Raw genomic sequence first — 26,422 nt, 5'->3', positions numbered from 1 at the left:
ACCTCTTGCCACGTTTGTTAAGTGAATTGCTGCAGTTATTAAGTTAGTTACATGGCTTCCACATTGACTTAGCTTGTCAGGAGATCACAAAAGGGGATCACGGGACCCCGGGATCACTGCAACTGTCATAAATACGAGTCCGTTGGCAAGCAGCTGAATTTTGATCACATCACCACGGAGATGCTGCCATGGTCGTAAGTGTGAAAAGCGCTCATAAGTCACTTTTTTAAAAGTGCCGTTGTAACTTTGAACAGTCACTGAATGAACTGTTGTAGGTCGAGGACTACCTGTACTTGAGAGATTGCTGGGCCTTAAGTGCTGGGCCTTAAGTAAGAGCAGCAGCTTCAGGTGTGATTCAGAGCTCTAGGCAGAAATATTTCCAGGGTAATAGCGGCGGTGAAATTGCTTTGAGTCAGTTAAACAGGTAGTTCTTGCCTTAACGACAGTTCATTTAGTAACCAAAGTTATAGTGGCAGAGAAAAAAGTGACTTGTGATCATTTTTCACACTTAAATGACTGTTGCATGGTCACATGATCAAAATTCAGCTGCTGTCAGGCTCTGCTTCGCTTACTTGCTAACGGCTGCCATAGAAACGGGGAGGGTGGGGCATGGTATTTGGGATGGGAATAAATGGTACAGGAGGTTATGGAAAAGGGAGTATTTTTCTCACCATCTTCTGCGCCTGCTGGTGGCCGGTGTTTAAACCTGGTCAAGGCCAACCGTCTTGCATACCAACCTGATGATGCCTTTTGGAGATGCACCCCACATGACACCTGAGGGAGTTGCAGATTGGACACTGGGGTGGGGTTCTTGGAGGGAGGGGGCTGGGTTATCATTTGATACGTATTTGTTCGCGCCTTTCTGGCTCAGATCTTGCTTTACTTTCGTTGCTATCTTTTTATAAGCAGTAAAAGTATTTTCATTCCATGAACAATGGAGTTGGGAGTATTTTCATTCCATGAACAATGGAGTTGGGAGTATTTTCATTCCATGAACAATGGAGTTGGGAGTTGGGTTATTGATGGAGGCACTCCGGACCGCCGCTTAGCAAATGATTCATACTTATGATGGCTGCAGTGTCCCGGGATCATGTGATTTCCCCCTTTTGCCACTTTCTGACAAGCAAAGTCAATGGCGGAAGCCAGATTTACTTAACAAAATGAAGCCCAGATTTACTTGTGCGAAAGGCACTTTACAGAGAAGTGGGCAGAGGTTTTGATTCCGACAAAAATATCAAACCGTCAATTGAGTGCTGCGTTCTTTTCAACCTACACTGCTATCCATGCACTATCCAACGTCTGTTGGTGGGAGCCCTTTTATTTATCCATTAATTTCCCCGATTTGTGCCTTAATCTTAGCCTAGTATTGTTTCTCTGTAATCTGTACTTTCTTATAAAATGAAAATATGCTAGCAATTTGATGAACTCATCGTCATTTCATTCCATGTTTACTTGGGCAACCCAGAGGGAGCTGTCTATATTCCTGGCACTGTTTGTTTTATTTTATTTAGCAATTTTATTTTGCTGCCTATTCACACATGGCAATTCAAGGTGGCTTACGGGAATATAAAAACATATATAAAAAATAAGACTAATAAAAGAAAATAATAGATTAATAAAATACTATAATAGCCCCCTATCCCGGCAACATCACAGAAGCCATTTGATGGGCTACGTCCCACTCCGGGTTTCCCAGGCCTGCTGACAGAACCAGGTCTTCATTGCCTTCCGGAAGAGCATTAGAGTGGGGGGCCTGGGGAGATAATGTTTGAGAGAGAGGGAGCCACCACGAAGAAGGCCCTTCCTCTGGGTCCCACCAGATGTGTCTCCCTCGGGGATGGGACTTGCTATGCTCACGCTCTAGTGGAGTGGGTAGATGTGACCAGCAAGTCCCTTAGACAATCTGCTCCCAAACTATGAAGGGCTTTAAAGGTGACAACCAGTACCTTGAATTGCACCTGGAAGCCAATCGGCAATCCTTGCAGCTACCCGTGGGAGAGGTGACGACATCCGAGGCCTGCACAAAACCATGCGGGCCGCTGCACGTTGCGTCAACTGGAGCTCCCGGATGCTTTTCAGGGGCAGTCCTACATAGAACGCATTGCAATAGTCGAGACAGGAGGTGACTAGGGCATGAGTGACCATGAGTAGGAATTGTTGGTCCAGGAAAAAGCGTAACTGCCTGTGCAATCCTGTGCTAAGCACATTCAGCCACGTGAAGCTTTACGGTTCACCGACAAAAGGGCGAACGACAACCGCGCCCGACTAAACCGCGGTGACAAAACCGCGGGTTCTAAAGCGTTCCAATGAATGAGCGCTGAATCGCGCCGACAACCGCGCGGCGACAGAAGCGCGCTGTAAAACTAAACCTAACCCTAAACCTAACCCTAAACCTAACCCTAAACTTAACCCTAACCCTAAACATAACTCTAACTCTAAACCTAACCCTGAACCTAAACCTAAACCTAACCCTTACCTTAATTTAAATTGGCTTTCTGTTGACGCACTGTTGTAAAGGGCCCTTCTGTCGCCGTGCTGTTGTCGGCGCGTTGATGATGTCACGAAGCTTTACCACTTTCTAAAGTTCATCATAAAATAGATTTTATGAGCATTACACCTTGGATTGTGTATAGGTCTTTATACTGTCAGTGGAATCCCTCTCCCTCTTCCAGTTTGCATATGTTGCCGGTGCTCATTGAATTTCTGTGTTTTCTTTTTAAGTGCAGAAGAGTTTAGCACTGTGGCAAACATTTGGAGCAGTCAGAAATCTAATAGATCACAATTCTCTTTTGTTTCGTCCTTAGGAGAATCTTGCTGACATATCTGCGAAGATTTAACTCCAGGATCCGCACCCGGGATCTGTTTTGCTTCGTTTCACAAGGACGGCATTATTTCAGTAAGTGAAAATTCTTTGATCCTTTTCAGGGCTTGCAAATAACACAAAGTGATACAGAAGAAACCCAAGGTGTGACTTTGATTCCTTAAATGCACCTGGCTGAGAGTCCACAGCATAGCTGACCATAGAAACAAAGGGTCAGAATATTTTCTTTTCTTTTTTTTTGAAAAGTTTTTTATTGTTTTAATTAAACAAAAACACAAAAAAAGAATCATCCTTCATTACATCTTGTAGAAAGCGTGTCGATTGGTTACAAATACATTTCGTGCGTTTCTTCCACAATCCTTACATATACTTCATTCAAATTGAATTGTACATTTTAAATCAAAAATCTTTATGTATTTTACTATCAATGTACCACAATTCTCATTTAACTACAATTATTTAAACGAGCTTTTATCTGAAATCATTTGTATTTAAAGACACAACCACCTACTGGCATTCATTTGCAATTTCAATAAACCTTCAGTAATATTACGCCTTTATAACATATTCTGAAACAAGATCAATTAATAAGATATCTACGCATCCCCCCCTTTCCCCCCCAACTCTCTATTTAAAGCTTATATCCATTTCGCTTTTACCAATACAACACATGTATATATCATTAAACATTATCCATTAACATTTCCTTGTTCTTATTGTAGTTAACTAAGAATTATTTACTATTTATATCACCTCTCCACTCCTCGGGCCCAAATGAAATTATACCTTTATAGTAAGATCTAAACAAGAATTTATTAATAAAATTTATAGGTCTTTTCCCCAGGTCCCAACTTACAATTTATATCCAAATTATTTTCACTAATTAAGGTATGTTTTCTAAGTATCATCTGTTACCAAAACTGGCACGTTAATCAAAGAGAGGGAGGAGTATTAGGTATATCCACTGCCTTGAGTTATTTATATATTTTAAAAAACGAAGGTGGGATAAAATCCCCCCAAAATAAATAAAAGAAAAGTACACCAGATTGCAAAGACAAATAACTGTAGCATTATTCATCTAGCAGGTATTGACACAATGATTCCTGGCTGTTTGCATTGCAGTGGTCTGATGCTGGGTGGGAAATCTAACAACCAATCAATGATCTGGTGTTGCAAAATAAACATCTCCATGTAGGAGTTAGTATATTGTGCTGAAGAAGAGTTTGTAGTCAAAAAGATTGCATAACAATTAAATGGGTTGGTTTTTTTGAAAAAAAAAAAGGTATCAGCCCCACCTAAGCATTGTAGGAGGAGAGCCATATTAGTCTCGGGCCTTGATGGCGAACCTGTGGCACACCTGCCACAGGTGGCGTGCCGAGCCCTCTCTGTGGGCACACGAGCCGTCGTCCCAGCTCAGTTCCTCTGTGCATGTGCACGCGCGCCTCCCACCGGCCAGCTGATTTTTTGGGTCTCTGCCACACATGCGTGGGGGGGAAAGGTGCATGTGTGAGACATGTGCACATGCATGAGGGCGGGGGGTTGCACGCACAGGCGGGGAGTGGGGTGAGGAGTCCCAGGAGGCTGCAGGGGGGGCTTCTAGGCGCAAAACAGGACGTGGGGTGGTGGTGCAGGGGGAGATCGCACATGTATGTGCAGGGGAGAAAGGAGGGTGGGTGAGTCATGTATCCGTGCACAGGGGGGGCTAGGGGTGTGCGGGGGATGTCGAGCACACATTGCATTATGGGTATTGGACACACTACGAGAGAAAGGCTAGCCATTACTGGTCTATGATAGCCTTTTTTCAGGCTAATCAATTTTATTAGAAGGCATAAGTTTTGGTGAGCTATAGCTCACTCCTCACTTGCTGTCAAATCCCTAAAAGTGATACTGCCATTCAATTGGGAGGAGGGGATCCTCCGAGTTAAATCATTAGCTACAGCTGAAACAACTGAGTTTTACAACTTTACAACTGGTTTCCTGTCACCGGGAGACTGAAGGTCCCAACATCTCTGGAGGGATGTTTATGGTAGCCATGTGGGATATCTTACTTTAATGTCTAACTAGAGATAGCCATGGGAACGTGTGTTTTATTGACTCCCTGGGCAGAAGAGTTAAGGACACATCTTCACACTTGTGTATTGGTCAGAATCTGCATTCGGACAAAGGGGAGGCGTCATTATCAGCTTAATCCCATTTGCATGGCCTAAAGGTTTTCAGATGCTGCTTTGCGTCTAATAGTTTCCATCCTGGCTGATTAAAGGTCCCTTTTGAAATAATCCGTTTCAAGAGTCTTTACTTTCTCAAGTTAGGAGAGGAGCCATTACACTTGCATCTGATGAAGTGATCTTAAGCGCACGAACTTATGGCTTTTAATAAAATTGATTAGACTAAAATAAGGTGCCACCAGACCCCATCCATATGTAAAGCTTAAAATGTGTAAGATTTCAAGTATTGTTCTTAATTAGAATAGGGCAAATGAACCTGCATGAATACTGGTCTGAGTCAACAATTGGTTTTCAGTCATATTATTAGAATTTTTTTTAAAATTCCATATGTGTCATTTGGTTTTTCTGCTGCAGTTTGTTGATAGAAAGATTGGTCAGCCTGCCCCATTAGTTCTGGCAGTGTCAGCCCTTCTTCATTCAAAAATCAGGAAAGAAAACCACCGGACTCCATTTGTTGAAATCAAGTGTACTTTTACTAATTATAAATGAATAGAAGCGAAGCGAAGCTAAGTCTGATTATTTAGGCGCGAAAGCGAATAATATATTGTATAATTCATTCCCCTCCCCTTGGCATCCCGAATACAGTCCAATCATAATTCTCCCAAATGTCAGGTGTGAGATAACGTCGAAAGGCATCACCAGGATGGAATGCTGGACCGTTGGCCTTGGCGGGAAACACTCCTCCTCTACATGCGCAGTAAGGTGGTCAGTTCAAAATCTAGAATCTTCCTCCAGCACAACAATGATTCCCCTCCCAAATACCCATGCCCCCCCTCCCCGTTTCAATGGCAGCCGAAGCAGCAGCAAAGCGGAGGCTGACAGGCAGAAAAAGTCTATGCAGCTGATCCCATCAGCCAAGGAATTTCAGCTGGTGGGGTCCAGAAGAGGCTTTTCAGCCTCAGTCCCCACCCTTTGGAACATCTTGCCACTGGAGGTGAGATCCACCACCTCCCTTCTAGCCTTAAGGAAAATCCTTAAAACCTGGCTAAGCCGGCTGGTATGGGGCCCTGAACAAGACGCTGTAGGCTGGCAGCAATAGCGGTGAAAGCACCATTGCTGCTCTGCTCCAAACCCCGGATTTCTTTAGACTGCTCTTAATCCTCTGTAATTGTCATCTGCTTTTATATTTATAATAGTTTTTATATCTATATGCTTTGATTACATTGTAAGCTGCCCAGAGTTGCCACAAGCTTCAAAATGGGTGCTGTATAAATTTAATAAACAAATGAACAAATACATATATATTTGTTCCCCCAATTCAAAATCCCCGGGGAAAGAAATGTATTTTGACCGCTCCAAAGGTATCATTGATAACCGAGCAGTAGCAATGGCTGCAGATAAACATGTATAATTGATTTTTTTTTAGATTTCAAAGGTTAAAAATAACTTTAAAATTAAGAACTGTCAACGAAATGTGTAAAAGACAGTCATTGCTGATGCAATCTCCATAGAATGCATACATGATAGATGGGGCTTGTTTGCAGAATCTAGAAGAAAACTTCTGTTTTTCCCATTATTTGAAACATCAATGGTTTCACCAGCCATAAAATATAATGGTTAGATTCGTCGGGTGGGGAAACGTAGATACACTATTAGCTTTAAAATTGAATACTGAAGAATAATTTGATCTTTTGCTGTTTTATCTCTCAGATATGCCCAATTAAGCATATATGATAGTGATAATATTTACCGTGTATTCTTCTAAATGTGGTTTTGCCTACATTTTGGATGTTACAAAATGGTTGTTGCAGTGGGGGTAGCTGGTTGCAGCCGGGAGTTAAATAGATTCAGTTTTGAGAGGTCCTTGCTGCTCTCTGAGCTTGGTTGTTTACTTGCAGATATTTCATTACCCAACTATGTAACGTCGTCAGTGCTAGGAAGTGGTATGTGTGTGTGGAGAAAAGGAGGACTGTGGGGTCCTTGGTGCTCTCTGAGCTTGGTAGTTTTCTTGAATATGTTTCATTATTCAACTAGGTAACATCATCAGTGCTAGAAGGGAGTGGGAGAGGAGGAGGAAGAGGAGGAGGAGGGGAACTGTGGGGTCCTTGCTGCTCTTTGAATGTGGTTGTTTCTTTGCAGACGTTTCATGGCCCAGCTAGGTAACATCATCAGTGCTAGAAGGGAGTGGGAGAGGAGGAGGAAGAGGACTGTGGGGTCCTTGTACTCTCTGAGCTTGGTTGTTTAGTTCATGACCCAGCTAGGTAACATCATCAGTGCTAGTAGTCAATGCTAGTAGGATAAAAGAACCGTCTTTACTATCAATCTCCCCAGGAGAAGCATCAGCCAAACAGCCCGAAACTCCAAGAAAGGTTCAATGTTCCAGGAGGGGGGAAGAGAAGGAGACGGGGACAATGATAATCATTGAGAAACACATCAGGGATTCCAGGCCTGAATTAAACCCATTATTCTCAAGCTTAGCAACTTTGAGGCGTGTGGACTTCAAGCAGAGCTCGCTGGGGAATTCTGGGAGTTGAAGTCCACACGCCTGAAAGTTGTCATAATTGAGAAACCCTCGTCTAGCTATTGAACTGAGATTGCGGACGACAAAAGCTCCACAGGGGAAGGACAATCCTAGGTGACTGTGTAGCATGCTACCTGCATTATAGGTAATCAGGGGTGGGATTAAGCCAGTTCGGACCAGGTTCGGGCGAACCGGATGCTAATTTTACATCTGGTTCAATGAACCGGTAGTTGCAAGGCCTGGCTGCCCCTCAGTGGTGGGATTCAAATAATTTAACAACTGGCTCTCTGCCCTAATGACCAGCTGGGTAGGCATGGCTCGGTGATCATGTGACTGGGTGGGCATGGCCAACTCAATGTCACTCATGTCGATGGGCGCTTTGCCTTAGCTGCTATAATGTAATAAAGGTTAACCGGAGAGGCAGTTTCTGTAAGCAGGGCAATAAAGATGAGGCTAGAGACAACACCAGAATGTTTCCTTCCTGCCTTCCTTACAGGATTAGCCCTGCAAAGTGGGGAAAAAACAAAAGGAGGTTTCTTCCAACAACCGGTTCTCCGAACTGCTTACAAAGTTAACAACCGGTTCTCCCGAATAGGTGCGAACAGGCTGAATGCCACCACTACTGCCCCTCCTCTCCCAGGAGTCTCCATGCAGCCTGTTTTGGATGCCAGGTAAGAGCAGGGCCCCCGTGGAGGCTCTGGGAGGGCGAAAAACAGGCCTCCTGGATGTCTAGAAACAGGACCGTTTCCGGCCTCCAGAGGGCCTCCAGAGTCTGGGGGAGGCCGTTTTCGCCCTCCCGGAGGCTCAAGGAAAGCCTCTGGAGCCTGAGGAGGGCAAAGAACAGGCCTCCCGGAAATCCGGAAGGGCTCGTTTCCAGGCTCCGTAGCCCAGGGGAGCCTGTTTTCACCCTCCTGGAGGCTCCAGAAAAGGCGAAAACGCCCCACCCCTGCTATGGTGCAGGAGGCCAAGTAGTCCACGCCCACCCAGCAAGTGGGCAGAGAACGGGTTGCTAACATTTTTCAATCTCACCCCTGGTTCTTCCCTAAAATTCTGGGAGCCGAAGCCCCACATCTGCAATTTGCCACTTGGTTGAGAAAGGTCCTGTCATTTTAAACATTGGAATAAATGCTCTGAAAAGCACGGATAAGATACAGCAAAATTAGGGCTTGAATTCAATCATACTGTTTTTGGTGGACAGATAAAAGTGGGCTGTTTAATCCCAGAGATTACATTTCTTGGTGCATTCGCTCTCCCAGGCTAGGAACGGTAGCAGATGGCGGGCGAGCGCTTTGCGTGCCACCTGCATTAAAGGTACAGAAGAACGCTAGTCCCACTTAAAAATTCCAGGCTTATTTGTGGCCTGACATATAAAATCAATACATTTTACTCATTAGCTCGCTCCCCTCAAGATCAGGAGCCTGATGGAGTCACCCCTGGCTGAAAAGTACCATTAAGGCCAAAAAGCCTTTGTGAGCTTTAGCTGAGATGCCTAGAAAAGGCTAGCTGGTTAGAGGATTTAAACTGAGAAGGGGGGGGGAGGGGGGCAGACAGGTTGATTATGCAAATGCAGATTACGTGTGAGACAAAAGTCCATGATCCACTCACAACTGTAATGTGTTAAAAACCCATTGTGGCTGTTGAGACCTTTCTAGAGAGCAGAAAATCTTTTGATCTACGTGGGTTGGTTGATGGACGGATTGTTTAGGCCCCACCTTTATTATTTTTACAAATAAGGCAGCAAATATCTCCCAACGGCCAGTACAGGGCGGGCCTCCTTCAGGTGCCGTCAGCCAGGCAATGTCGGCTGGCGGCTCCTCGGAGGAGGGCCTTCTCCGACCCTATGGAACGAACTACCCCCAGAGATCCGGACCCTTCCCACTCTCATGGCCTTCCGAAAAGCTGTCAAAACCTGGCTATTCCGGCAGGCCTGGGGCTGTTGACCTCATTACTGAGGTCCAGCCCCGATCAGATTGGGTGCATGGTGGTTTTTAAACTGTTGTCTTTGTCTTTTTAATTCTTATTTTTATTTTTTTGATAATTCACTTCTGTAAGCCTCCCGGAGTCCTCCGGGATTGGGCGGCCTATAAATCCATTAAATACAATACAATACAATATATCCAAACTATCCTCCTTTTCTCCCCACAGCAACAACCCTGCGAGGTGGGTTGGGCTGAGAGAGAGAGAGTGACTGGCCCAAGGTCTCCTAACTGGCTTTCATGCTTAAGACTTGAACATCATCATCTATTTCATTCTTTAATTTCTCTTCCTTTGCATTTGTATTTCTCCTTTGCATGGTACATAAGCATCCCTTCCTCTCTTCAGCACATATTCTGGAATATTGTAGATCAGGGGTGTCAGACTCAATTTCATTGAGGGCCGCATCAAGGTTGTGTTTGACCTCAGGGGTGTGTGTGGGATGATGTGGCCAGGGTGGGTGTGGCCAGCTCACCATCACTCGTATGATTTCACCGTCATAAATATGAACCAGTTGCCAAGCAACTGAATTTTGATCACGTGACCCTGGACATGCTGCAACGGTCATAAGTATGAAAAACAATCAATGGCTTTTTTCACTGCCGTTGCAACTGACCAGCCACTAAGTGAACTGTTGTAAGTTGAGGACTACCCATGCACAAACAAGCCACAAACTTCCCTCTTCCATCCACTTGACGCTGTTACCTATCCTGGCAATGAAACATTTGCAAGTAGATTGCAGTGGCAAAACTATTTTTGTCAGGGCCCCGGTGGTTAGGATGCAGTACTGCAGGCTACTTCCGCTGACTGCCAATTTAGCAGTTCAAATCTGACCAGGCTCAAGGTCGACTCATCCTTCCATCCTTCCGAGGTGGGTAAAAAGAGGACCCAGATTGTTGGGGGCAACAGGCTGACTTTGTAAAACCACTTAAAGATGGCTGCAAAGCAGTATGAAGCGATATATAAGTCTAAATACTATTGCCATTTCTGAATTTAATGCCAGAAAAAATCTTCCTGCATTGTTCATGTAATCATGATTTGAAGTTGCAATACCTAGCTAACCTTGGCTGATCCAGCAGGCAACGTAGTGTAACCATGGTGATTGGGCCAGATTTTTCTATCACTAAGCAGCACAGTTGTCAGCATGTTGACTGCCTCACTTAGCAACAGTGGTTCCAGCAGGCCCCAGTTACTGTCATTAAACAAATCTCAGTCGGTCACTCAGCAAGGACCACCTGGGGCTGCAATTTCCTGCTGGCTTCCCCATTGAGTCACTTGTGAAGGTCACAAATGGAGGTCATGTGACAGGGATGTTGCCACAGTGGCTGACTGCCCGGATGATGATTTCTTGATCTCAGGAGCCATGTAATGACTGGAACTTGAAGGACTGGTCATAAATAATAAAAGATAGAATAACAGAGTTGAAAGGGACCTTGGAGGTCTTCTAGTCCAGCCCTCTGCTCAAGCAGGAAACCTTAGACCATTCCAGGCAAATGGCTGTCCAGTCTCTTCTGAAAAACTTCCAGTGTTGGAGCATTCACAACTTCTGGAGGCACATTGTTCAACAACTACCATTCCTTTAAAACCATCATAAATTTGAACAGTCACAGAATAAGTGGTCATTAACTGAGGACCACCTCTACGACACTGGAATGTCAATGGGAAAATGGAAACTGTTCAGGGTTTGCCTTTGTCTCACAGAAGTTCAGCGTCCAGGATACAGGTAGTCCTTGACTTACAACCATCGTTAAGTGACCATTCAAAGTTACAACAGCCCCCAAAAAAGGGTGTTCCCATTTTTCACACTTGTGACCATGATCACATGATCATAATTTGGATGCTAAGCAACTGGCTCACATTTATGACAGTTACAAAGTCCCTGATTCACTTAACCACCTCATTACTAACTTAACAACTGCAGTGATTCACTTAACAACGGTGGCAAGAAAGGCTGTGAAATGGGGCAAAACTCACTTAACAATTGTCTCACTTAGCAACAGAAACTTGGGGCTCAATTGTGCTCACAAGTCGAAGGCTACCTGTTCTGACCTCCCTTGTCCCACACCAAAGCACTCCGAGCCAAAGATACTTTACGGAATTTATTAACAGACAGACAGGTCCTTGGCAGCAATCCAGCACAGATAAGCCTTGGCAGCAATCCAGCACAGATAAGCCTTGACAGCAATCCAGCCTGCCAAGCTAACACCACAGTTCTCCAATTTTCGTAAATGTGTTGACTTCTGCAAAAGGGGCGTGTGCACAAGCATTCCTTTTATAGACTGGAGAGGAGCCTAATGACCACCAGCTGAGTGCAATTACCTCCTGTAACTGCGCAACTGTTCCTTATGCCTATTAGCTCTCCGGTGCAGGGCATCTAGGAACAACTCCTTTGGCTCCTCCCCACTGTTGACGTTGGGATCACACTCCCTTGTCTCCTTCCCACTGGTCCAAGGCTCAGGTGCCTCCTGGTGGCCAACCAGCCTCTCTGAGCCCTGCTCGGAGTCGGAACCCTGTCCAGGGTCCTCCAGAGCCGACTCATTGGGCCCTTCGCTGTCGGAGTCTGGTGGCAGCTCCAACGGCTCCTGCTGGGCCACAACACCTACCTAACCAAGGAAAGGAGAGAGAGAGAGAGAGAAAAAGAAAAGGAAATGGTCCAGTTTCTGACGTGCCACAGACCAGAAGTTGGGGACCCCTGGTTTAGTCCCCAACTTCTGGTCTAGAGTTGTGTTTTCTAGTGGCCTCTCCCTCTGCTCCCTTTGCAGGCCGGAGAAAGTCCATCCTGGCCTCCTGCTTGCTGAGACTCAAAACTTTCAGCCACTGCCTTATCTCTTGATTTTCTCTACCCCGCCACTGGTTTCAACCTCCGGCTTCTTTCCTTTATGCCCTCTGATGTCCACTGTTGCCCAGCAACCCCGCTGATGCTGAGCTCTTCTCCGTCTTGTCCTTCCCTCACCTCTTCTTTCTCTGCCTTTATCCTTAGGGACCTCCAACAATTATGCCTCATGACGATCTCCCTGTATCCCCAGCCATACGCTCATCTGTTTCCATCCCTGTCGATATTTCAGCCAGGCTGACCTGTCGCGCTCTCTCCTCTGGCTGAGGTAGTTGCACACTCAACGTTCAGCCATTCTCATATCACCAAATTTAATCGATATCATGATTATGAATGTACCAATAGAATAACATAGAATAAGAGAGTTGGAAGGGACCTTGGAGGTCTTCTAATCCAGGGGTCACCAACCTTTCGGACCTCAGGGACCACTAAATTCATAATTTTGAATCCCACGGATCACTAATATGATTGCCTAATGACAGGCTGGACGGGCATGTGGCTGGGTGGGCGTGGCCAACTCGGTGTCACTCATGTTGAGGGGCTCCTGGCTGGCCTCTACTCGTCCCTCCCAGCCACTCCTCACACTCCCCGCCTGGGCTCCTTAGGACCCCAACAGGAAGCAGTTGTTGGAGCTAAGCAGCCATCAGGAGAAAGAGTTAGCAAAATAGCTGGCTCAGTTCAAATTGGATCTGACCGAGAAGGAGGCTCAGCAGAAGGACCACACTGAGGACTAGGAGCATAGGCTATCCAAGCAGAGGGAAGACCTGCAGGAGTGCAAGGCCAGGGACCAGCGCCTGGAGGCTCAAAGGGCTGAGATGGTCAGCCAATTCCAGACTATGATGCAGTCCCACTGGAACGAGGCCCTCCGGCTCTTCGCCACCAGTGGTGCTTCCCTCCAGCCTTTGCCCAAAGCCCCCCATCGGGAGGCTGAAGCAGACCCCAAGTCGGAATTTCTGCCCCCTTCCGCCCCACACAAAAAGATCCCAAAGGGGGGGATTCTCTGCAGCAACACAAGCATTCATTGCACGTATCCACCCAGGGACAGTAGTTTAACAATACAATACAATAGCAGAGTTGGAAGGGACCTTGGAGGTCTTCTAGTCCAACCCCCTGCCTAGGCAGGAAACCCTATACCGTTCCAGACAAATGGCTATCCAGCATCTTCTTAAAGACTTCCAGTGTTGGAGCATTCACAACTTCTGGAGGCAACTTCTGTCCCACTGATTCATTGTTCTCACTGTCAGGAAATTTCTCCTCAGTTCTAAGTTGCTTCTCTCCTTGATTAGTTTCCACCCATTGCTTCTTGTTCTACCCTCAGGTGCCTTGGAGAATAGTTTGACTCCCTCTTCTTTGTGGCAACCCCTGAGATATTGCTATCATGCTATCATGTCTCTCCGAGTCCTTTTTTCTATTAAACTAGACATACCCAGTTCCTGCAACTGTTCCTCATCTGTTTTAGTCTCCAGTCCCCTAATCCTCTTTGTTGCTCTTCTCTGCACTCTTTCTAGAGTCTCCACATCTTTTCTACATTGTGGCGACCAAAACTGAATGCAAATATTCCAAGTGTGGCCTTACCAAGGCCATATAAAGTGGTATTAACACTTCCCGTGATCTTGATTCTCTCCCTCTGTTGATGCAGCCTAGAACTGTGTTGGCTTTTTTGGCAGCTGCTGCACACGGCTGGCTCCTATTTAAATGGTTGCCCACTAGGACTCCAAGATCCCTTTCACAGTTACTACTGTTAAGCGAGGTACCACCTGTACCGTACCTGTGCATTTCGTTTTTGTTGCCTAAATGTAGAACCTCTGATTGAGGACCTCTGATTTAGTGCAACATCAAAAATGCAAATAATTTTTCTGCGGACCACCAAAATTTTCTCATGGACCACCAGTTGGTGACCACTGTTCTAGTCCAACCCCCCCCCCCCCACAACTTCACTTAACAACTGTCTCACTTGTCAACAAAAAATGTGGGCTTCATTGCAGTCGTAAATCAAGGACTGGCTGTAAACTGGGCTGAGCGACTGTACTTTCATCAAGCAAAATAAAACTAGGGAAATGCCAATGCCTGTTTCTTCTATCTGTAGTCAGGCCTCCTCTAAATAATGATTTTCTCTCTTCATTGTTCTATCTGGCACAAAACACACTCTTGGCGTTAACTTGTTACTTAATCTTAGCTCTGCCTGCATTGTAGACATATCAAGTTCTCTGCTGTCCCAAGAGCATCTTCTCTTTTCAAATGTGTCATCTAAAAATATTGCTGATTGCTGTCCCTGTACTTAAGATGCACAAATCATGTTTTTTTTTTCAGGTGCCTTCTTAAATGCTGGCAGAGATATTTATTATTCATTATTAGTTTGTTCAGATCTTATTCACCTTCAGATCTTATTCACCATGAAAAAGCTCTGGAAAAACAGAGATATTGATAAAAATACAAACAGCAGGCTAGTTTGGGCTATAGTCTTCCCTGTAATGATGAATGGGCGTGAGAGTTGGACAGTAATAGCAATAGCAGTTAGACTTGTATACCGCTTCATAGGGCTTTCAGCCCTCTCTAAGCGATTTACAGAGTCAGCATATCGCCCCCACAGTCTGGGTCCTCATTTCACCCACCTCGGAAGGATGGAAGGCTGAGTCAACCTTGAGCCGGTGAGATTAGAACCGCTGAACTGCTGATAGCAGTCAGCTGAAGTGGCCTGCAGTATTGCACCCTAACCACTGCGCCACCTCGGCTTTAAAACCGGTGATGGAAGAAGAATTGACACCTTTGAACTGGTGATGGTGGCGTAAATTACTGCATATACCAGGGGACAGCCAGAGTCACTAACAGAGGGGTGTTAAATAGTTAAATACATCACTAGAAACTAAGAGCATAAGACTACCTCTGGTTTACTTTGGTGTGCAAATTCATCGGAGAAGGCAGTGGCGCCAGGTAGGAATGGTTCATGGAACAAAGAGAAGGCGCAAGCAAAGAACAAGCTGGCTTGATAAGATCAAATCCGATGCAAAGTTGAGCATTCAACAACTGAAAGAAGCTGTGATTGACAGGGTAGCATGGAGAGAACTTGCCTATAAAGTAACTTAGAGTTGGACTCGACTAAATGGTTAAAAACAAGCAAATTATTAAATACATTTATATAACACCTCCTGCCCCCCAATTCACATATATGGGGACTCAGTGGCTAAGATGCTGAACTTGTCAATCAGAAAAGTCAGCAATTCGGTGGTTTGATGGTTAGCGTCACGTAACAGAGTGAGCTCCCGTGACTTGTCCCAGCTTCTGCCAACCTAGCAGTTTGAAAGCGTATAAAAAATGCAAGTAGAAAAATAGGGACCACCTTTGGTGGAAAGAGAACAGCCTTCCGTGCGCCTTCAGCGTTTAGTCATGCCGGCCACATGACCATGGAGACGTCTGTGGACAGCGCTGGCTCTTTGGCTTTGAAACAGAGATGAGCACTGCCCCCTAGAGTCAGGAACAACTAGTACATATGTGCGAGGCAGAGGTGGGTTTCAGCCAGTACAAACCGGTACTGGCGTACCATTTGGTGAAATTTAGCGTGCCTTCCCGTACCCGTTCTTCCGGAGGCCCCATACTGGAATGCTCCCTCCCCTGGCCTGCTCCCCTCCACTCGCTCCCCCCGCCCACCCGGTCACCACTCGCTTGCTCCCCCCGCCAGTCCAGTTGCCGCTCCCTCGCTTACCCTGCCTGTCTGCACTAGGCTTGCCCCGCCCACTCACTTCCTTTGCCAGAGCGGAGGATTGCGAGAAGCCCATGTGGCGCGCACTTCCTTCTCTTTGACAGCCGCCTCGTTTCCAATGAAGGGGGTGGGGATTCCATGCAGAGGGAGGAAATCACATGGATTTCCCACCCCCTTTATTGGAAACGAGGTGGCTGCCAAAAAGAAGAGATCAGCGCGTACCACGTGGACTTCTCCAACAGCTGAATCCTTGCCTCCAGTTCTCACCCTCTTCCCCCATGGCAGGAGTAACTCAATGACTTGATTGCTCCCTCTCGGTCTTCCAGGCTCATTGGCAAAACTACATTTTAGGGCCTTTTAGAAAAACAGCAGGGTGAAGATGAAACGTACTAGGGGTGGGGGTGGGGAATTATGTTCTATAAAGAAGGGGCCACCACCGAGAAGATCCCTTTTTATGGCCCACTAACAATCCCTAATCAATGGGACCTGTAATACGCTCTGCCTTCTCGTCCCAGTAGGCCAGTTAGATATAAAACATGGCATTATAACAATAATACAAGCATTAGTGGTACATTTCTCAATGCAGCAAAAAAAGTGTTGTTTTTTTTTCAAACCAAGTGATTCTGAATGAAAAAGTAGGTAGTTTCATATATGTTTGTTAGCAAGATTTTGGATTCTTGTGGAGTTTTGATTCTTGGAACTCGAGCAATTTAATTTAATATGATTTGATTTAATTTTACTTTCTCCAGAAATTGGGAGTACAGATTCCAGGGCTGTAAATTAGATAGGGAAGATGAAACAACATCTTACCAAGCTTTTCTGTACCGTTACCAAGAAAACAGGCTCAACAAAATGCAGATTAATTTTTAAGTGAAATTAGTGTTAAAAAGAGCTTTCTCCCACATTGGACATGTCCTAATTATTTTAACTGGATTGAGAAACAGATTCGCAAAAAGCTCTTTGCCACCTTTGGTCTCCTGTGTCTTTAAAAGGCCTATTTTTTTTAATTATTATTATTTATTTTTAAATTTTATTTACAAACATGTAAAATACACACACACAAAACTTAGACGTACACCACATTTACACAATACATTACCAACAGGAGCTTCCTGTTCTTTCTAATAGCAATTGCCAATCGATATCGCTCACCTTATATTGTTTCCCCTTCTATTATATTTCATTTGCATTTCACTATTCTTAACCCTCTTACCGTATATACTCGAGTATAGGCCGACCCGAATATAAGCCGAGGCACCTAATTTTACCACAAAAAACTGGAAAAGTTATTGACTCGAGTATAAGCCTAGGGTGGGAAATGCAGCAGCTACCGGTAAATTTCAAAAATAAAAATAGATACCAATAATGTTTTTGAATATTTATTTCAAAGAAAAACAGTAAACTAGCGGTGTATTCAATGAAATACTTCACTCACCTCATGATGCTGATGTCCCGCTGTGATGATGATGTCCCGCGCAGCCGCGGGAGCGATGTCCCGCCTCCTATGACACACGGCACAGTGATTCCTATCATTGGATCACTGTACCAGAGGAGGTGGGACATCGCTATGTGGCTGCTTGCCATAACAAGGAGGAGGTGGGACATCGTTGCAGAGCGGCAGGAGGGGGAGGAAGGGGAATCGTAAGACAGCCCTGCATTACATTAGAACGTGAGGAGGGGGGATGGTGCGGTGCGCGCTGCGCGGCAAACTGACACAGAGGGAGGGGAAACTCACAGGGGCACTGGGCCATTCACGAGTGTCACCCAGCGGCATGGCCCCGCCCCTTTTTCTCCTCCATTTCGGGCAAATTTTTCACTGACTCGAGTATAAGCCGAGGCGGCTTTTTTCAGCCCAAAAAGTGGGCTGAAAAACTAGGCTTATACTCGAGTATATACAGTATCTTATTCCTCTGTCTGCTATATTGGCTGATTACCTCTAGTAAATTTAAACCACTTGGATACATATATATGTGTGTTAATTCTCCTTAACTACTATTTTTGGGCTTTGTTGTCTTCCTTCATTAATCCTTGTTTCTTTCCTCCATCTACCTCTACCATTCATCCCATATCTGGTAGAATTCTGATTCTTCTTTTCCCTGGATTTCTTTAGTTAATTTGTCCATTTCAGCACAGTTCATAACCTTTCTTATTATTTTGTCTTCGCTTGGAATTAATTTGTTTTTTCCATTTCTGGGCAAAGGCAACCCTTGTAAAAGGCCTATTTTGAGTTTTGATCATTTAGGCTGACGCTGCCTTGCCTAGAATTTGAGCATCGTTGGCTTATAGGCATCTAGGATGCCAGGTGCTCAATCGTTTTAGAAGAACCCATTTTGAAAACCAGGTGAGGGGGAAAAAATCTTTTGGTCCTTATCTCTTCAGCTATTGTCGTTTTGGCCAGGAGAAGGCCCCCCAAGCAAGAGAAAAAACACACGAGTTAATCCGAGGGCTTTAAAAATACCTTTTCCGTCAGGCCTGTTTAATCTAGCATAGCTAGCTGCAGTGACCTGATCCCAAAATAGCAAGCAGTCTCTCCTCTCTCAGAGTATTTGCTGCTAAATAATGACAGATGGTGATTTAGCTTGGTTTGAAACCAAAACTCTGCAGTGCAGAACTTTTTAAAAAATGGACAGAAGGGAGAATGAGATCCAAGTGTCAGGCCTGCAGCGGTTCCCTTAAGAATCTTTGGCCTGCCACACTCTCATTAAGTGGGGAGGGGGGGGGAAATAGCAAGGGGTAGAATGTGTTGTTTTCAAAATAAAAAAATTCCTTTCTAGAAGCTCAAGGTCATCTTTTGTCTCCGCACCTTTGCACCTGACCGGAAGCAGCTGGGCGTGGATGCCAGCGTAGAAGAAGACGATTGGACCATGTGATGGATTATGGGTGTGGGGACAAGATCATGAACTTTTAACTGGGTGGGATTAATTTACAGAATTGGGATTCCATAGTAATGTGCTAAGATGTCTCCTTTATTAAATTGGAACTTTAAGGAAAGTTTTGCCTTGGACTCTGATTTAATTCTACATGATACTTGGAACGCTGACATCTTAGCACATTACTATGGAATCCCAATTCTGGAAATTGCCTCAGAATCCCACCCAGATACTTCAGTTCCACCACAAAACCGCGAAGCCCTTATCTGCGCCGACATAAGTGTGGAGGGCAAATCCGCGCCGTCCGAAGCGCTAAGGAAAAACGCGAACCTACCGTGATGAAATAACTGCGGAGGGCAAATCCGCGCCTTCCGAATCACTCAGCACCCTAAACGTAACCCTAAACCTAACCCTAAACCTAACCCTAACCCTAACCCTAACCCTACATCTAACCCTAACCTAACCCTAACCCTAAACCTAACCCTAAAGCAAACCCCTAAACCTAACCCTTACCTTAATTTAAATCGGCTTTCTGCCGCCGCGCTGTTTTAAAGCGCCCTTCTGACGCCGCGCTGTTGTCGCGGTGGTGATGATGCGCAGTGATGACGTCGTGGCTTTAGCGACGCGGTTTTATCACCGCTATTTTGACGAGCCATGGATACTTCTACATGATACTTGGAACACTGACACCAAGGTCTTCAGACAACCCAGCAGCAAGGTGGATAGACTCCATTATGAAGAACGGTTGCTGGAACTGGGATTGTCTAGATCCGTGATAGAGAGCCTGTGGCACGAGTGCCACGTGGCACGCAGAGCCCTGTCTGCGGGCATGCCAGCCGTCGCCCCAATGTCACCGTGCATGCATGCGCACCTCCTGCCGGCTAGATGACCTTCAGGTCTCTGCCATGCGTGGCGGGGGAGGGGGGGCGCATGCAGGGATGCATGCACGGGAGCAGGGCACATGCATGGGGGGTGCTTGCATTGCATTTTGGGGTCTCACACAGCCTCCCCACACCCCGCTTCCAGGTTGGTGTAGGAGTTCCTGGAAAGCTTCCTGCACCAACCTGGAAACCAAAAATGGGTGAGGGGGGCGTGGCACCTGCGCAGGGTGTTCTGACCCCCTCCTCCGACCAGTAATGAAAGCCGAGACAAGCGTAAAATGGAATGTCCTTTAATAACAAGACCAGAATCTGGTGGCTGAAAGCCAAATAAACAAACAGATAAGGACCTTGGCAGCAAGTCCGACACCTTGGCAACAATTCAGATTAACTCTGGCAGCAATCCAGCCTGCCAAATTGGTTTCTCTTTAGTCAAAGTGTTGACTTCTGCAAGAAGGGCGTGGCACAAGCAGTCTCTTTTATAGTCTGGAGAGGACCTTAATGACCATCAGCTGAGCGTAATTACCTCCTGTAATTACATAGTTGTTCTTGACACCGAGTAGCCCTTCGACGGCGTGCATCCCGGAACAACTCACTGTTGGTTTCTGGATCACTCTCTCTTGTCTCCTCCCCACTGATCCAAGGCTCAGGCGCTACCTGGTGGCCAACCAGTCTCTCTGCACCCTGCTCGGAGTCGGAACCCTGTCCAGGGTCCTCCACATCCTTCAGGGCCGACTCATAGGGCCCCTCACTGCCGGAATCTGGTGGCAGCTCCAATGGCTCCTGCTGGGCCACAACACTAGGGTATGCTCAATTATTATGTGTTTCACAGTCGTCCCTCTATCGCTTGGAGAACCAGAGTGCTGTTCAACCATCTAGGACTGTGATGGCAAACCTATGGCATACGTGCCAGAGGTGGCACGCAGAGCCTCTCTCTGGGCACATGCCCTGTTGCCAGCTGTTCTTCTGCGGTCTGGCGCGCACACGGGAAGACCAGCTGGCCAGCACGCACATGCGCACGAACAACTACTCTTCTGGGTTCCGGTGCTCCCGCGCACACGAATACTAGCGGCCGGCACATATAGGTGCACCGGAACCCGGAATAGCAGCTCCTTTTCCGGTTTACAGCGCACGTACATTCTGGTTTCGGCGCTTGGTATCGAAAAGGTTTGCCAACACTGATCTAGGAGAAACAGGAGCATTGACCAACCCCTGCAAAATCTGAGTTTTGTTTTAGTCTGGGGAAACTCCGTACTTCTTCCCATTTCCAGGGGCTTCTCTTTTTGGACACCATGAATAATATTGGAGAGTTTAACTGTCTCCTTCCACTATGTAGATCAGTGTTTCTCAAGCTTTAACAACCTCCAGATGTGTATGATGTTGAAGATCAAGGAAGCTTAAAAACCAGACATCTGTTTTGGCTGTCGTTTAACGCAGGCATCAGGAAAGGATTCTTAAAATGCAGTGTCACTTCCTCAGCACACAATTGGAGGGGGGGGGCTCTTCACTTTTATGTTCAGCAGGAGCTTGATTTGGTTTGAAGGTTAGTATTCTAGATTTTAAATAATTTCTTTGTAACACCGCTCTGGATTCAGAGTTACTTCTCGTTAGGATGTTCTTCTGCAAATTAAATAGAACTATCCCTTCCTTTTGGTCTCCACGATGTAGAAAAGATGTGGAGACTCTAGAAAGAGGGCAGAGAAGAGCAACAAAGAGGATTAGGAGACTAGAGGCTAAAACATATGAAGAACGGTTGCAGGAACTGGGTATGTCTATTCTAACGAAAAGGAGGATCAGGGGAGACATGATAGCAGTCTTCCAATATCTCAGGGGTTGCCACAAAGAAGAGGGAGTCAAACTATTCTCCAAGGCACCTGAAAGCAAGATAAGGAACAATGGGTAGAAACTAATCAAGGAGAGAAGCAACTTAGAACTAAGGAGGAATTTCCTGACAGTGAGAACAATTAATCAGTGGAACAGAAGTTGCCTCCAGAAGTTGTGAATGCCCCAACACTGGAAGTTTCTAAGAAGATGTTGGATAACCATTTCTCTGAAATGGTATAGGGTTTCCTGCTTGAGCAGGAGGGTTGAACTAGAAGACCTCAAAGGTCCCTTCCAACTCTGGAAAGACGGTTTTGTCAAGATCAGCGTCATCGGTTGAGATGCTTGTTAAAAAGAAGTAGAGTCTTCAACAGGGGAGAGGAGGCCCTGAGTCATTTGGACAGATGTTATCTCTCATACTAAGACAGCTGCAGTGGAAAAGGTCTGACATGAGAGGCAAATACATCATGGAAAATGCAGTGAATGGAAGGAATTCAGCATTGGGGTTCAGAGGTGATAGTTGTCACAACAGAGTCAGTCCTTTTCTCAAAATCAAGGATGTCCAACCTTGGCAGCTTTAAGACTGGTGGACCTCAACTCCCTTGGCTGGGGAATTCTGGGAGCTCAAGTCCCCCCCCCCAAATCTTAAAGCTGCCAAGAATTGAACACCCCCTACTCAAAACACTAGCCTGGCCACCTTTGAGACAGGTAAATATGTGAAATTCTTTGATGGTGATTTGAGTCACTTGGAGAAGAAGACGGAGGTGGAAATGGAGAGGGAGAAGGGAGAAAACAGGGGTGAAAACAGTGCTTTATGGCCCTTTCTAAGCGGTTTACAGTGTCAGCCTATGGCCCCCAACAATCTGGGTCCTCATTTTATCGGCCTCGGAAGGATGGAAGGCTGAGTCAACCTTGACCTGGTCAGGATAGAACGCCTTGCAGTTGTCAGAATTAGCCTGTGGCAGATAGATTGCTTAGATAGATAGATAGATAGATAGATAGATAGATAGATAGATAGATAGATAGATAGATAGATAGATAGATAGATAGATAATAGACAGACAGACACGGTAGATAAAATACGGTAGATAGATACCGTAGGTAGATAGGTAGACAGACAGACAGATGATAGATAGATAGATAGATAGATAGATAGATAGATAGATAGATAGATAGATAGATAGATACATACCATAGATACATACCATAGATACATACCATAGATACATACCATAGATTAGGTAGGTAGATAGGTAGATAGATAGATACCATAGATTAGGTAGGTAGGCAGGCAGGCAGGCAGGCAGACAGACAGACAGACAGACAGACAGACAGATAGATAGATAGATAGATAGATAATAGCAAGCTCGTTGATTTACCATATTTTTCTGTGTATAAGATGCATCAAGATTTTGAAGAGGCAAATTAAAAAAAAAATGTTTTTCCACTCTGCAGACCTCCCAAAAACAGCCCGTTTTTGTCAAAAAAGGGGGGCATTCATAATCTTTAGGAGGCTTGTAGAGTGCACCTGAGGGCTGGGAAGGCAAAAAAGAACAAAAAAACTGGCCCATTTTTCGCTCATTTCTGTCCTCGTCAGCCCCCCAGGAGCACTCTGAAAGCCTCCTAAAGCCTATGCATGGCCATTTTGGTGAAGGGGGCAGGCTTTCAGGATGCAAAAAAAAAAATGCTGTCTTCAGTGTATAAGACACACCCAGATTTCCAGCCTCTTTTTTGAGGGGGAAAAGGTGCGTCTTATACTCCGAAAAATACGGTGCATACCACTTCACAGTGCTTTGCTATCCTCTCTAAGCGGTTTACAGAGTCAGCCTCTTGCCCCCAACAATCTGGGTCCTCATTTTACCGACGACCTTGGAAGGATGGAAGGCTGAGTCGACCTTGACTCAGCCAGGATCAAACTTCTGCGCAGTCAGCAGAATTACCCTGCAATACCTCATTCTAACCACTGCGCCACCAGGGCTGTTTCTATGCTTTTGCAAGAAGTTTGTGAATGCTTTGGGGACAACTTAGCTGTCATCCAGCAGCCAAGCTGGTTGGGCTAGAAGGGGGGGGCAGAACAGCCTTTACTGGTGGAGCCTTGCACTGCATTATTATTGAGGAGCAATCAGAGGTTGCAGTAACATTCTGGAAGGGGGCTGAACTGGTTTTTCCCCACCGTAGGGCTGGGAAAACCTTGTTCCTTTGGCTTTCCAATTGGGATAAGCCCAAAAAGAGGACTTGCTTGGGTTTTTTTTCCTTGCTTTTCCTCCTTTGTGGAAATAACAGGAAACGGTCACCTCTGTTGCTCAGCAGTTTTTTTTGTACCAGAAGGGAAAATGATGTGAGTTATGAGCAAGGCATCCTCGGGGTTACCCTGTGGATTCTTATTGTGGCTTGCTGAGCCCATCAGGTCATCTTCACATGAGTTACTGGGGTCTCCTCTGGGAAAATTAAAAAACAGACTTTGTGCTTTAGTGACGACGGGGTTCCTTGCATTTTCCAGATCCTTCTATTTTGTCCCTAGCTGGCAGCTAGCAAAAACTACTACATAGTGACTTACATACAGTGGTGAAATCTAATTTCCCCCCCGCACCAGTTCTGTGGGCGTGGCTTGGTGGTGGTGTCATGTGACTGGGTGGGCATGGCCAACTTTCCCCCGCTTTCTAACGCGGAAAAATGCTTTAAAAATCTAAAAAAAGACCTGACAATCTGCGAGCTATGAACCGCTTTTTAAGGCATTTTTTCCCCTGTCAGTTCGCACAAACCAGCACAGAAAAAATGCTTTAAAAAGCAGGGGAGGGAGAGCTTCCAACAATAGATAAATAGATAGATAGATGGATGGATGGATGGATGGATGGATGGATGGATGGATGGATGGATGGATGGATGGATGGATGTGATAGATAGATAGATGATAGATAGATAGATAGATAGATAGATAGATAGATAGATAGATAGATAGATAGATAGATAGATAGATAGATAGATAGATAGATAGATTATTTTTCAGAGTATAAGACACACCGGAGTATAAGACGCACCAAGGTTTTGAAGAGGCAAATTTTTAAAAAAAGTTTTTGCACTCTGCAAACCTCCCCAAAATGGCCCATTTTTTGCGAAAACGGGTGCATTTTATTCCAAAAAAGAGGCATGAATAGCCTTTAGGGGGCTTGCAGAGTGCTCCTGGGGGGGGGGGGGGGGCAAAAACGAGCAAAAAACGGCCCATTTTTCATGAAAACGGGCCCTTTTTTGCAAAAAAAGGGTGGCATGGATAGCCTTTAGGAAGTTTATAGAATGCTCCTGGGGACTGGGGCGGTTAAAATTGAGCAAAAAATGGGCCATTTTGGTGAAGGAGGCAGGGTTTCGGAAGGCAAAAAATGCTGTATTCTGTATATAAAACACACCCAACCTTGACTCGGCCAGGATCGAACTCCTGGCAGTCAGCAGAATTACCCTGCAATACTGCATTCTAACCACTGTGCCACCATGACAGACAGACAGCTGAGCCACGCAATCCTCGGAAGCTTTTTTTTAAAACTACCGGTTCACAGAACCATGGAAAATTGTCCCTACCGGTTCAGCCAAACCAGGCCGAACTGGGAGGATTTCACCCCTGCTTACATAGGTTTCCTTTCCCTGTCACCTTTTACTTTCTGCCTAAGAGGCTTTCAGGCTGAAAATTGGGGGTTATAAAAGCTTTGAACTCAAAAGGCATAAATGTTGCTGATGCAAACTAGCGGAACATGTTGTCAACATCCAGCTCGAGAATCCAAATAAAACTCCAGGTTCATTCCATTTCTGAAAATCTTACTGTTTCTTGAATACACTGCATGGCAACGTCGAAGGAAAACTAACTCTTGAGTTTCCCAAACACCAGTTCATAGAATTAAACAATACTTTCCCCAGCCAACCACCCCCCCCCAGCCTCTTACGTAGTCCATGTTTCAAACTGGGTTATGGGAACCGTCTGCTTCAACTCCACACCTGCTACAATGTCCTTGAAAAGCTTTCAGGCTCTCTTGGTCTTCAGCTGAATCATGGAGCTTTCGTTTCTCCATCTAACCCATTCTAAAGCAACACCTCCCTCCCACGTTACTCCAATGGCAAGTTGAAACAAAGAGGCAGGTAGCTGCCAAAATTTCATTCTTGACATGCATTTGGGAAACCTTTTTGAGAGATTTGATGGTTAGAAGTCAATGCATGGATTTCAGGTAGTCCTCGACCTATGACCACAGTGGAGCCCAGGATTTTTGTTGCTGAGCGAGACCGTGGTTGTTTTGCCCCCTTTTGCGACCTTTCTTGCCACAGTTGTTAAGTGAATCACTGCAGTTGTTAAGTCACTAACATGGTTGTTTGGGAAATCTGGTTTCCCCGTTGAGTTTGCTCATCAGAAGGTCACAAAAGGGGAATCACGTGATCCCAGGACCCTGCAATTATCAGAAATGCATATGCCAACTGCCAAGCATATGAATTTTGATCATGTGACCCTGGATCATGTGATGCTACAGCGGTTGTAAGTGTGAAAAACAGCCGTAAGTCACTTTTTTCCAATGCTGTTGCAACTTCCAATGGTTACTAAATGGGTTCCACCACAAAACCGCGTTCGACTAAAGGGCGCTCGACGAAACCGCGTAGCTGACGTCATCACAGCACGACAACAGCGCGGAGAAAAAAGCACGCTGTAAACGCTAAACCTAAAATTAACCCCTAAACCTAACCCCCCTAAACCTAATCCTAAACCTAACCCTAAACCTAACCCTTAACCTAACGCTAAACCTAATCCTAACCCTAAACCTAACCCTAAACCTAACCCTAAACCTAACCCTAAACCTAACCCTTACCTTA

At 45.5% G+C, this 26,422-nt stretch overlaps 1 protein-coding gene across 1 annotated transcript in view; it reads left to right on the top strand.

The window, feature by feature from the left end:
* Positions 1-26,422, top strand: part of DNAJC5 (DnaJ heat shock protein family (Hsp40) member C5) — a 97,380-nt gene that overhangs the window by 53,196 nt on the left and 17,762 nt on the right. The window contains exon 2 of the mRNA XM_032218141.1: positions 2,805-2,896. The gene's annotated coding sequence lies outside the window, so the exon portion shown is untranslated. The remainder of the gene's footprint in view (positions 1-2,804; positions 2,897-26,422) is intronic.

The sequence above is a fragment of the Thamnophis elegans genome, chromosome 5 (assembly GCF_009769535.1).
Source record: "Thamnophis elegans isolate rThaEle1 chromosome 5, rThaEle1.pri, whole genome shotgun sequence".
NCBI lineage: Eukaryota > Metazoa > Chordata > Lepidosauria > Squamata > Colubridae > Thamnophis > Thamnophis elegans.
This window is presented reverse-complemented; position numbering and strand designations above follow the sequence as displayed.